Genomic DNA, 13,484 nt, shown 5'->3' on the forward strand with positions numbered 1-13,484 from the left:
TGTTTACAACTAAAATAATCAGTGTCAATTGATTAACATAATTGAACATATTCTCAAATCTAAAGAGAGAAAGAGGAGGGAGAGAGAGGTGAATGGATTACATGATCAAAAAACTTCATAACTACAAAATGTTTATGAATCATCTTCCAAAAGATCTCTAGATGAAGCATCATCCAATTCTAAGCCCATGGCTCCTAAATCAATAAAGAGAGAAACGGAATTGTCGTTTGTGGATGCATTGCCAGCTTCATCATCTTTGAGTTCGTCATCCTCCATCTCATCATCTTCATCATCATGACAATCATCCTCGCTAAGACTTGTTGCCGCCGGACTTGATTCATTGGCCTCTCTCTCCTCTGTTTCCACCTCATCCAAAGTCGGAGGTGGAAGAGGGTCGAAGATAGTCCCCACTTCATTAGTGGAAAAAATGGCTCTCCCCCGAGGTGTTATGGGAATTACGAACCAAAGTTTTGGTTGGTGTATTGTTGGGATATAGATGACCTATAAAATAGAAGCTCAAAGTGAGTAACATTGGTATAACTAACGATACAACAAGTAAATGAGAATAGAAAAGGTACATGTCACTCACTTGCTCACAATTGCATGGTAAAACTAAATTGTCATACCTCTCTGTGTGATGCACACTAGAGTCCACCATGTAGAGGCCATTCTCATGTCGTCTAGAAACATTTGCAAACCACTTGCACTCGAAGATGAAGCTATGAAAGGTTCTAAAATTAACCTTTAGTATCCTTTCAATAGTTCCGCAGTACCTTGCTTCATCATCGTTTGTGTCAAGGTTGCCCATGATGGCACAATCCATGGTGGTTCTACGCTCGTCAATGTGGCGCGTACAAAAGTGACGACCCTTTGACCACATAGAGTTAAAGGAAAGGCACTACAAAATAGAAAAATATATTAATTTATCAAATACATATTAAAGATAATTTCAAAAAATAGTGAGACAGTATGGTTTAGGTATATGAGTACTCTACCTTTGGTATGCAGCCTCGTGCATACTCCCATTCTTTGTTGGTGATGTCTTCTCCGTGCACTTTTGCCTCGGTCATTCTCTCATGAATCCACTCTGCACTAATGAGATATGGGAAACATGCAAGGTGTCTAGGCACTGGGGATGCCCTCCTTCCTCCATGTGCTTGTTTCCATGCTTCCCTCTCTTGCAAATGCCTGGACTTTGCCACTGTCCACAAGTCCACCCACTTGGTCATAATTTTTGCATTGAGAATGCAAAAGTTATCGACCACTCGGGATAGATTCATATCCATGTTAAGTAGTTTCCCCTTTCCACTTGTCAAGTGGGAAGTAATCCTTGAATCTTCCTCGTCGGACCACATGCGGGACATTGAAGGATCAACTTGTGCCAAACACTCTGATATGTAAACAAATGCCTCTTGAACAATCCATGCTTCGGCCATACATGCCTCTGGTTGAGACCGTAGCCTCACAAAATCTTTGAGAGTCTTTTAAAACCTCTCTAAGAAGAACATCCATCGTACGTGCACTACTCCACATATAGCTATCTTCTCCACCACGTGAACCAAGAGGTGAATTTGACTAAGAAGGACCGATCAAGGAAATGCATCCTCAATGGCGCACACAGTTTCTGTTGCAAGTGTTTGAGCAGCAGGGATAACATCTATTTTGATTTCCTTGGAGCTCACAAATCTGCAAGGATACACTAAGTGCTAGTTAGAGGACACAGAGCCGGATTGTTGTTGTGGTGTTCCTCCCAAATGGTTGCACGATCTTCCATTGTGAGATTTAGAGGATCCTTCCCATTTGTTGGAGCCTTGTGTTTTCTATGACCTTGGGGTAAGAAACTATGGTTGTTTGGATAGATTACCTTGCGCAAGGAATCTGGCCTTTCCATCACCAACGATGGCCCGCAAGTAGGACATGCATTGTGGCCCGATGTGGAAAACCCTGCATACATATCATATGGTTAGAGAGATAAGTGAACTAAAGTGAGCTAAAGGGAGCTAAAGGGAGAGAGAGAGAGAGAGAGAGAGAGAGAGAGAGAGAGAGAGAGAGAGAGAGAGAGGATAGGGGGTTACCAGAAATCTCTCCAAGCCCAGGATAGTCATGCATAGTCCACATAAGCTCACTTGAGCCTCTCTCCCCCCTTTGCAAGTGAGACATCGACAACAGGAATGACTCTCCATAACTCCTCCAACTCCTCGATGAGAGTCTCGAGGTAAATGTCAATATTTGACACTTTGTACTTCCCTGTCACAAGCAAGGAAAGAATTATATTGCCCTTCTTGGTTGTCTCCCATGGTGGAATATTGTAGTTAACGATCACCACAGGCCAAGTGCTCCATGAAGTAGACTTAGTGCCGAAGGGGTTGACACCATCACTTGCTAACCCAAGCCTCAAGTGTCGAGGCTCCAACCCAAACTCTGGCTATTGAGTTTCGATGTGCCTCCATGCAGGTGAATCGGCAGGGACACGCGTCATTCCATCATTTGAGTGATGGTTTGCATGCCAGGCGAGAAGCTCCACGGTAGACCTGCTTTTAAACATGTGTTGGATGCGAGGAATTAATGGAAAATGTCTTAATACCTTGCAGGGTAGGTGTACCCCACTCACACCTATTTTGTATCATGCCTCCCCGCACATGGGACATGAGGTAGCATGTGCATGCTCATTGCGGTATAGCATGCAATCGTTGATGCACACATGGATGCGCTCATACTCCATTCCAAGTGTAGTGATAGACAATCTAGCTCATCGACGATCTGGAGGCATGTAAGACCATATTAGGTCTTTTGGTAAAAATCTCACATTATGGGAATCTCCAAATCGACTAAATTCATGTAATTTGGGAATTTTCCACTTAAAGTGGGAAAAATTGAGGTGTGTGGTTAGTAAATAAAGTGAAAATCTCATAGGATTGTGGTGTTGATAAACACCAAAAGTCAAGAGGATGTACAACACATGGATTTGAATAATAACTATAAATTACATAAAACAAAGGAAGATACAAAAAAGATTTTGTTTACAAACTGACTAGTATAGTCACAATAGAAGCTCCACATAATTCTACTCCACATTTGATACCATATCTGAACTTTGATCCAAGTGTGGTTGATGTGCACGAGTGAGGCCTTCTTTGGCTTTTAGAGCATGCCTTTCTGGAATCTTTATTCTAGAAAATGTTCCTTCTTTGTTTGGTCTCCAGGACCAAACAATTGCATCTACAGTTTCCCACACTTGTGGGTCCTTATAGTTGACAGCCCAATAACCCTTCCAACAATTGCTGTAAGCTTGAGTATCTGTCATCCCACTTTTTCTCGCGCAAGGTGCCCAATATTGAATCAAGAGTTTTCTGTAGTTTGGTGATGTAGGCTCATTATCAATGTTAAGTAAAGCCATTGCAAGCCACACTGGATAGATTTCTGTGTCACTCGGAACAAGCATAAGAAAGTCACCTTGGTGCACATCAGACATAGGGTCAAACTCTTCCCTTGTCCTATCTCGTTGAGGCCCACAAAAATGATCGTTCAACTCTTCAAGGCCTAGGAATCTTTCTGCTCCTTGTTGAAAATTCATTGTAGTGCTTTGTAGGTGAGAATATTCTTGAGTTTTTGGCCAAAACATTTCATACAAGACTCCCTCTGATATGATTTCTTTTCCAATCTCTTCAATTACCTTACTCCAATAATCTATCACGGGTCTATAATATCGCGGAATACTTGAACCATTCCCTAAATTTTTCCAAAATTTTATATAGTTATTTAGCCCCAAAATGACTTCTTCGTGGGCCTTGACATACTCCGCCATTTGTACTAGAGGTGGATCTCCATGTGGTAACATTGGCTTGCCTTCTGTGTCTGTTTTCCAAAGGCGAATACTTCCACTCCAACTTGATACACCTACATGTGCCTTATATTGCATCATTGGTGTCTCATCCTGTATAAAGAACCTGAACTGAAGCGGTTTGGAATGTCCAACAAGTATGTCTTGTCCATCACAAAGATAGCCATCACAATATTGCTTGAAATCGGGGATCTTTGTGAGAAAAAATGGAGCTGGAGATGAAGATGAGCTGTTTCGTAATGTATCCATCAAATGTGGAAAAGTATAGGTTTGTGTAACTCTCGGCTTCTCTGAAAACCTACTAAACATGGCGTCTATGTCCTCATGTGTATGCCCAACCATTAAAAATCCCAGCTGGATGGTTTTGAAAACACCCCTTTGCAACAAGCATTGACAAATAGGTAAATAAGTAACGATTTTTGTTTTCCCCTGCACAATTATCCAATTGTAGCAACAAGTTCTCTGGCAATCTACGAAATGTTGACCCCAATTCCTCTTGTGCAATTTCTGACGACTGCACAATGGGCTCTTTTCCATCACTCAAGTTATGGTAGTCCAAAGCATCCCTTGAGTTCAAAGCATGTAGTAGTGAAATATTGCTCCTTGGAAGTCCATTTGTTACTAGATCACCAAGAGGATGCTTATCTATCCTCTCTAGGTTATGTAAACAATTAGCAATTGAGCCAATTGTAAGATTTGGATCAGCTGGACACAAACCATTCAAGACAAAGTGTCCGTAATGACCTTCTCCATGTCCATGAGTGATCATGCCAATCAATGCCACCTGCAGATTATATCCTGAATCCACACCCTTGGGAACACTGGCGTAATCTAGGAATGGCAATCTTCTTTTGATCCATCTTATCATGGATTATGCATACATATTTTTGTGGTTGAGTTTCTGAATACGTGCGCCATGCATAATATAGGCTTCTGCAACTCTTTTGTTGTGCCATGTGAACTTCTCTCTCCCTCAAGAGAAGAGCTCTCTCTTCAAGAGAAGGTTTAGCTTCTAACCTTGCCTTGATTGAGCTACAAATATTGCACTTAGAGAACTCACTCGTCTTTGTTAAAGTGACATGTGGGTACTCTTTGTTCCAAATTCTACCAAAAGAAGATTGGGATAGCTTCTTCTCATAGCCCATTTGGTCAAGTGTCGTGTTGATTTCACATAAAATATCCACTTGTTTGTATGTTGATGGAATCACCAATTGAGTCTCTCTTGAGCCATCTAGCAGTGTTCTACTTCTATGTGGCATCTTCTCAGAGTTGTTTTCCACAAACTCATTTAGTAGTGCTCTTGCTAAACTAGTATGTTGAAGTCCCCTTCTCAATGTACATGTGTTCCCATGTACATATTGGCGCACACCATTTTCAAAGTTCTCCTTGTATCGATAAAATGATGTCTTTGGTATTCCATGTAGCTCATACCATGCTCTACAACAAACAATAGAGCCATTTAGCCTGAATTGGTATCGTGACTTCTCATCTTTCTGATAACATATAGAAAGAACATCATAAACATAATTAGTGCGTGATTTTTGAGACTCTCCCCAAAACTGTTGTCGTAACCTTGTCACCATATCACGATCTGCAAACTGGCAACATTTTTGTGCACAACAATCAATGCATGATACCCTTTGAATTGATTTGTTTGAAAGGTAAAAAGTCAAAGCTGGTGCTGCTTTTGATTTTTGAGTCCTGTTCATGAAAGTGTATCGTCTCTTCCTTGACAACTGGACAACATTACTCCCATCAAGTTTTTTTCCAACATTGTCATCGTTGGATACATCCTCATATGTAGCATGCATGCCATCAACAGGAACAAATCGTTGTAATGGGCTCCCATTCAACATTGTTGTCTGCTTGATGGGCCACTTTAGCAAAGTGATGCTACCCACTTCAACCACATCATCAATGCTTGCATTTTCTCTTTCAATACCCACACCCACACAATCAGGACCAAGTTCCTGAAAGTTGACATAATCATGTGGAAATACATATAAGATGGTCCCTTCATTCATGGTTTGCATCATTGTGTCATCTTTTAAAAGGACCCTCTGATTTCTCCAAGACTCTCGAATCATTGCTTCAAATTCTGGGCTTGTCATAGGTATTGCATCTGTAACTAGAGGATCAGAATGATCATGTTCTTCATCACCATTGTAGCTTTCCTGTGGATCAATTAAGTTCCCATTTAATACAAAAGATTGCAAAAGAAGCTTTGACCATCGAACAGCACTCCATAATGAGCCTTGGAGAGATGAAGTATCCATTGTAGGAAAAGGTAGGACCACATCCTTCAAGCATTCCTCCACTAGTATGGAGACATTTCCTTGCCCTATCTTTGTACCACCACAAGTGGAATCTGGATCTGTTCTACACACACAGCCAATACCAACAATTTCATTGTCAAGTATCATATGTACTTTCTCCCCAGATTCAAAGTCCATCCTGTAAGTGAAAAAGATTACATTGTTAAATCCATAGTTATAGAAAAATACTCTTCAAACAAAAAATCATGCTACAACATGGAAAAGGTTTGCATAGGTTGGACAAGTGGTGAACCTTGAGACCAAATCCTCCTTGCTATATTAATGGAAGCAAGGTTGGAAATTATGGTGGATCTTGAAACCAAAGCATCCTTGCTATATTAGAGCATAGGTTGGACAAGTGGTGGACCTAGTTGTAATACCCACTGCCACCTATCAACTACTATAGGACTATGATTTCCAATGTCCAAGTATCCCTTGAGGCTTTCAAGGTTGAACACGTGGTGGACCTTGAAATGAAAATCCCCTTTCTATATCAGAGCATAGCTTGGACAAGTGGTGGACCTAGTTATAATGCCCAATATCCAAGGTGAAACACCTTAGGACCTTGCTACCTTGCTTTCCAATGTTTACGTAGCCCCTCATTTCTTTAATGGAAGCAAGGTTGGACAAGTGGTGGACCTTGAAACTAAAGCCTCTTTGCTATATGAGAGCATAGGTTGGACCTAGTTGTAATACCCACTGCCACCTATCAACTACTATAGGACTATGCTTTCCAATGTCCAAGTATCCCTTGAGTCTTGCAAGGTTGAACACGTGGTGGACCTTGAAACGAAAATCCCCTTTCTATATCAGAGCATAGCTTGGACAAGTGGTGGACCTAGTTATAATGCCCAATATCCAAGGTGAAATACCTTAGGACCTTTCTACCTTGCTTGCCAATGTTTACGTAGCCCCTCATTTCTTTAATGGAAGCAAGGTTGGACAAGTGGTGGACCTTGAAACCAAAGCCTCTTTGCTATATGAGAGCATAGGTTGGACCTAGTTGTTATACCCACTGCCACCTATCAACTACTATAGGACTATGCTTTCCAATGTCCAAGTATCCCTTGCGTCTTGCAAGGTTGAACACGTGGTGGATTATTGAAACCAAAATCCCCTTTCTATATCAGAGCATATCTTGGACAATTGGTGGACCTAGTTATAATGCCTCTCCTTTCTTTAATGGAAGAACGGTTGGAAAAGTGCTGAATCTTGAAACCCAAACCCTTTGGTTATATATAGAGGATAGGTTGGACAAGTGGTGGGCTAAGTTGTAGTATCCAATGTCCAAGGTCCAAGGTGAACTATGCAAAGACCTTACTCCCAAAAACAAAGTCGTACAAGTGGTTCTCCTTCGAACCAAAACGTCCTTAGTGTATTAGAACATAGCTTGGAGAAGTCGTGGACTTAGTTGTAATGGTGAATGTCCAAAGCAAACTATTATAGGACCTTGCTTCCCAAATCAAGTTTGGACAAGTGGTGGATCTTGAAACCAAAATCCCCTTACTGTATTAGAGCATAGCTTAGATAAGTGGTGGACCTAGCTGCCATGGAAAATGTTCAATGTGAACTGCTACAGGACCTTGCTATTAAATGTCTAAGTAGAGCTAGCTTCTTTAATGGAATCAAGGTTGGGAAAGTGGTGCATCTTGAAACCAAAAGCCCTTTATTGTATTAGAGCATAGCTTGGACAAGTGAGGGACCTAGTTTTAATGTGTGATGTCCAAAGAAAAGTATTACAAGACCTTGCTTTCCAATATTTGAATTGGTCAAGTGGTTAAAACTAAGTATAAAACTTTGACCATTTTCTTCTCGAATTGCCAAAAAGCTAATTTTAGACACCCCTAAATGAAAATGGTTTAGGGTGGCCTTAAGCAACGTTTTTTCAAAGACTTGAACAAAAGGGTTGCCGAAGAGTAATGAAAATTTATTATGGCTTGAAGTGCCTGAGTATGTGAAAACAAGCCTAGGTTTTCCACGAGGCAAACTTGGTGACATAATAAGAACATTGGAAACTTAGGATTGACCATGTGGCCTAAACTTTGGCAAGTGAAGCGGTGGCCAAGTTTTGTGGCACAGTGTGCACTTGGTCCTATATGTGTTGACCACTTGGCTAGATCTAGGACCATAAAGCCAAACCTTTGGCACCTTAAATATAGTATGGGACATAATCTAGAGCTGCTATAGTAAATTAGTAGTATAGTTAATATGTTAATATTTGTGTTATATTTAAGTATATGCTAAATATAATTTATGTTCAAAATTTCACTAATGAAGAATGTTCCCATTTAGCACTCCAGATGCGGGGTCTTAGGGCAATGCCACAATGGGGTGACAAGGCAGCGCTTCCACGTGAGGTTTGGGGGTAGCGCTCTTGATGGGGATGTGGAATATAGCGCTCTCGATGGCGGGGCTTGGGAGGCTGATTTTGGGATATTGTTCTGGGCGGGGTCCTGGGGAAGCGCCCCGGGCGGGGTCAAGGGGCGGCAATGTTTTATATAAATGATTTCTTTAATTTTCGCTGTGTGAATTGGTTAATGTTTTATATTGCTTTTGTTTTTTTTAATCCTATGATAAAACATGGACTTGTAGCATACGGGGCATTCTAATAAACCCTATCAAGATTAGGCACAGACAGAGCGCACGAGCAACGCACACAGAGAAAGCAGGCAAGCAGCAAACACACAGAAAGCGCACACGGATCGCACACAATTGGAGTATACGTGCACGTAGAGGAGCAAGCCCGGCATCCTACACAACACAAGAAACAGCAGCGTACGCAACGCTTTCCAGAAGGGCAGGATCGGGCATAGCTTCTTCTCAGGAGACATTGCACACCTCACGAATAGAGAAAAAACAGGTATTTCTCTCTCTCTCACTCTCTGTCTTTCTCCATATAGAGAAGATGGTTCTCTGTAACTCTTCTTGCACACACACACTCTCGTCAAAAGACAGAGATACGTAGTTTAAAAATATCCCCGCACACATACACATATTCCTACACATCGTCTTCCTCTCTTCCACATACATAACCACAGTGAAATCTGTTATCTTGTTGTCTCTCTCTTGAAAATACATGCACATATTCCCACACATCGTCTTCCACATACATAACCACAGTGAAATCTGTTATCTTGTTGTCTCTCTCTTGAAAATACGTGCACATATTCCCATACATCATCTTCCTCTCTTCCACATACATAAACACAATGAAATCTGTTATCTTTCTCTCTCTCCTCTCTCTAGAAAACAGGTATTTCTCTCTCTCTCTATCTATCTATCTCTGTATCTTGCTATCTCTCTCTTGAAAATGCATGCTCATGTATGTGTACGTCTGTGTTATCTATGTGTATGTATGTATATTTGTGTTATTTCATTGTAATACTCATACATAATGCAGATACACAAGTACACTTAATTACGATATGCACACATAGTATATATACATACATAAATATCACAAATAACTAACACATTGTAATACTAGTAAACTTGAATGGAAGACTTACTTCTGTGATCTGTTAAAGTCGATTCTTGTAGCGAGTTCTGGATGTATGCTGAGCTGATTTTCCTCTAATCCATTTGTAGATATGATTGTAACTTCTGTTTCTCAAAAATAGTAGTGTTGTTTAGTGATACACCTAATGGACATAAATGGTTGAAACTAGGACATGTAGACCAAAAATACATGTGTTTCTTTGGATGAATATATACACTTTTTGGTGACCCTTACCACAAGTGGTGGACCTTGAGACCAGTGGACTATAAGGACCTCCAAACAATACCTTGTACACTCAATCCTTCTTGGTATCTAGGTTGGACAAGTGGTGGACCTTGTTCAAATTCTCTAATCACTCTCTCTAACATGGTGACATAATTTAGGTGTGATAAATTCATATCTATGCAAACTAATATCAGTTTAGGCTTGTTAATTTGAATTTGTTTGAATTTATGTACAATATAATGATTTGAGGTTTGCATATTTGAATTTAGGTGGTATAATGATATCTTTTTGTGGTAAACTTGAATTTAAAATCAATTTCGCGTGGAATATTTTAAATTTAAGTGATAAAATTTAAATTTTTATAAAAAGTTTGAATTTTAAAATTTGGGCGGGATATTTTAAAATTTAGGCAGGATATTTAAAATTTGGGAGGGATATTTTAAATTTAGGCAATCAGATTTTTAATTTTAAATTTAGGCGGGAAGGTTTTGAATTTATAGCAAGATCTCCCTTACATAAGAGAGTATAGGTTGGACAAGTGGTGGACCTTAAAGCTACAGCATCCATGCTACTGGACATGATAGGTAGGGAATCTAGTTGAATATTGTATGTATAATATATATGTAATAGATCTAGCTTGGACAAGTGGTGGACCTTGGAGAAAAACCCCATGTAAAACATATCATGCACATTCCAAGTGGTGAGAAAAAATATCATTTAAGATATAGCCTTATAGGTTGGACAAGTGGTGGACCTTAACACCAAGATATTCTTAATAAAATGACATAGAGTGGAAAACTTGTGAATCTTGAGACCAAACCATGCTACTAGCGATAATAGCTTGGACAAGTGGTGGACCTTGAAAGTAATCCCCCCATCTACGAAATATCGTGGGTTTAAGGTATTTTGATGGAGCCTAGCATCTTGGAGACATGGTGCAGCTTGCTTCTCTTCATGTTTCAATGGAGCCTATCGTGGACAAATGGTGGAGCATCCTTCTCTCCATGTTTCAATGGAGCCTAGCTTGGACAAGTGGTGGACCTTTGCTTCTCTCTATGATTCAAGTGGTGGACCTTGGAACCAAACCCCCATGTAAAACCTATCATGGTCACTCCAAGTGGTGAAAAAGAATAACCTTTAAGATATAGCCTTATAGGTTGGACAAGTGGTGGACCTTAACACCCAAATATTCTTAATATAATGACATAGAGTGAAAAAGTGGTCAATCTTGAGACAAGACCACTCATGCTACTAGCGATAATAGCTTGGACAACTGGTGGACCTTGAACGTAAACCCCCCATGTTTCAATAGACTTAGCTTCGACAAATGGTGGAGCATTGTTCTCTCCATGTTTCAATGGAGCCTAGCTTGGACAAATGGTGGATGTTTGTTTCTCTCTATGTTTCAATAGAGTTAGCTTGGACAAGTGGGGGACCTTGGAACCAAACCCACATGTAAAACCTATCATGGTCACTTCAAGTGGTGAGAAAGAATAACCTTAATGATATATCCTTATAGGTTGGACAAGTGGTGGACCTTAACACCCAGATATTCTTAATATAATGGCATTGAGTGGAAAAGTGGTGAATCTTGAGACCAAACCACTCAGACTACTACCAATAATAGCTTGGACAAGTGTTGGACCTTGAATGTAAACCCCTCATCTACGACATATCGTGGGTTAAATGTTTTTCGATGGAGCCTAGCATCTTGGAGACATGGTGCAGCTTGCTTCTCGTCATGTTTCAATGGAGCCTAACTTGGACAAATGGTGGAGCATCGTTCTCTCCATGTTTCAATGGAGCCTAGCTTGGACAAGTGTTGGACCTTTGATTCTCTCTCTGTTTCAATAGAGTTAGCTTGGACAAGTGGTGGACCTTGGAACCAAATCCCCATGTAAAACCTATCATGGTCACTCCAAGTGGTAAGAGAGAATAACCTTTAAGATATAGACTTATAGGTTGGACAAGTGGTGGACCTTAACACCCACATATTCTTAATTATAATGACATAGAGTGGAAAAGTGGTGAATCTTGAGACAAAACCACTCATGCTACTAGCGATAATATCTTGGACAAGTGGTGGTACTTGAATGTAAACCCCCCATGTACAAAATATCGTGGATTTAAGGTATTTTGATGAAGCCTAGCATCTTGGAGACATGGTGCAGCTTGCTTCTCTTCATGTTTCAATGGAGTCTATCTTGGACAAATAGTGGAGCATCCTTCTCTCCATGTTTCAATGGACCCTAGCTTGGAATAGTGGTGGACCTTTGCTGATCTCTATGATTCAATAGAGTTAGCTTGAACAAGTGGTGGACCTTGGAACCAAACCCCCATGTAAAACCTATCATGGTCACTCCAAGTGGTGAGAAAGAATAACCTTTAAGCTATAGCCTTATAGGTTGGACAGGTGGTGGACCTTAATACCCAAATATTCTTAATATAATGACATAGAGTGAAAAAGTGGTGAATCTTGAGATAAAACCACTCATGCTACTAGCGATAATAGCTTGGACAAGTGGTGGACCTTGAACGTAAACCCCCCATGTTTCAATAGACTTAGCTTCCACAAATGGTGGAGCATCGTTCTCTCCATGTTTCAATGGAGCCTAGCTTGGACAAGTGATCAACCTTTGTTTCTCTCTATGTTTCAATAGAGTTAGCTTGGGCAAGTGGTGGAACTTGGAACCAAACCCCCATGTAAAACCTATCATGGTCACTCCAAGTAGGAAGAAAGAATAACCTTTAAGATGTAGCCTTATAGGTTGGACAAGTGGTGGCCCTTAACACCCACATATTCTTAATAAAAGTGGTGAATCTTGAGACCAAACCACTCAGGCTACTAGCAGTAATAGCTTAGACAAGTGGTGGACCTTGAATGTAAACCCCTCATCTACGAAATATCGTGGGTTTAATGTATTTCGATGGAGCTTAGCATCTTGGAGACATGGTGCAGCTTGCTTCTCATCATGTTTCAATGGAGCCTATCTTGGACAAATGGTGGAGCATCCTTCTCTCCATGTTTCAATGGACCCTAGGTTGGACAAGTGGTGGACCTTGGAACCAAACCCCCATGTAAAACCTATCATGGTCACTCCAAGTGGTAAGAAAGAATAACCTTTAAGATGTAGCCTTATAGGTTGGACAAGTGGTGGACCTTAGCACCCACATATTCTTAATAAAAGTGGTGAATCTTGAGACCAAAACACTCAGGCTACTAGCAATAATAGCTTGGGCAAGTGGTGGACCTTGAATGTAAACCCCTCATCTACGAAATATCGTGGGTTTAATGTATGTCGATGGAGCCTAGCATCTTGGAGACATGGTGCAGCTTGCTTCTCGTCATGTTTCAATGGAGCCTAACTTGGACAAATGGTGGAGCATCGTTCTCTCCATGTTTCAATGGAGCCTAGCTTGGACAAGTGTTGGACCTTTGATTCTCTCTCTGTTTCAATAGAGTTAGCTTGGACAAGTGGTGGACCTTGGAACCAAATCCCCATGTAAAACCTATCATGGTCACTCCAAGTGGTAAGAGAGAATAACCTTTAAGATATAGACTTATAGGTTGGACAAGTGGTGGACCTTAACACCCACATATTCT

At 40.6% G+C, this 13,484-nt stretch overlaps 1 pseudogene; it reads right to left on the reverse strand.

Annotated features, from left to right (window-relative positions):
- Nucleotides 1-415: 415 nt before the first annotated feature.
- The window catches only part of LOC147465286 (uncharacterized), a 52,178-nt pseudogene continuing 39,109 nt past the window's right edge, over nucleotides 416-13,484 (reverse strand).

Source organism: Adiantum capillus-veneris, chromosome 1 (genome assembly GCF_014529385.1).
Source record: "Adiantum capillus-veneris isolate H3 chromosome 1, ASM1452938v2, whole genome shotgun sequence".
Lineage (NCBI taxonomy): Eukaryota > Viridiplantae > Streptophyta > Polypodiopsida > Polypodiales > Pteridaceae > Adiantum > Adiantum capillus-veneris.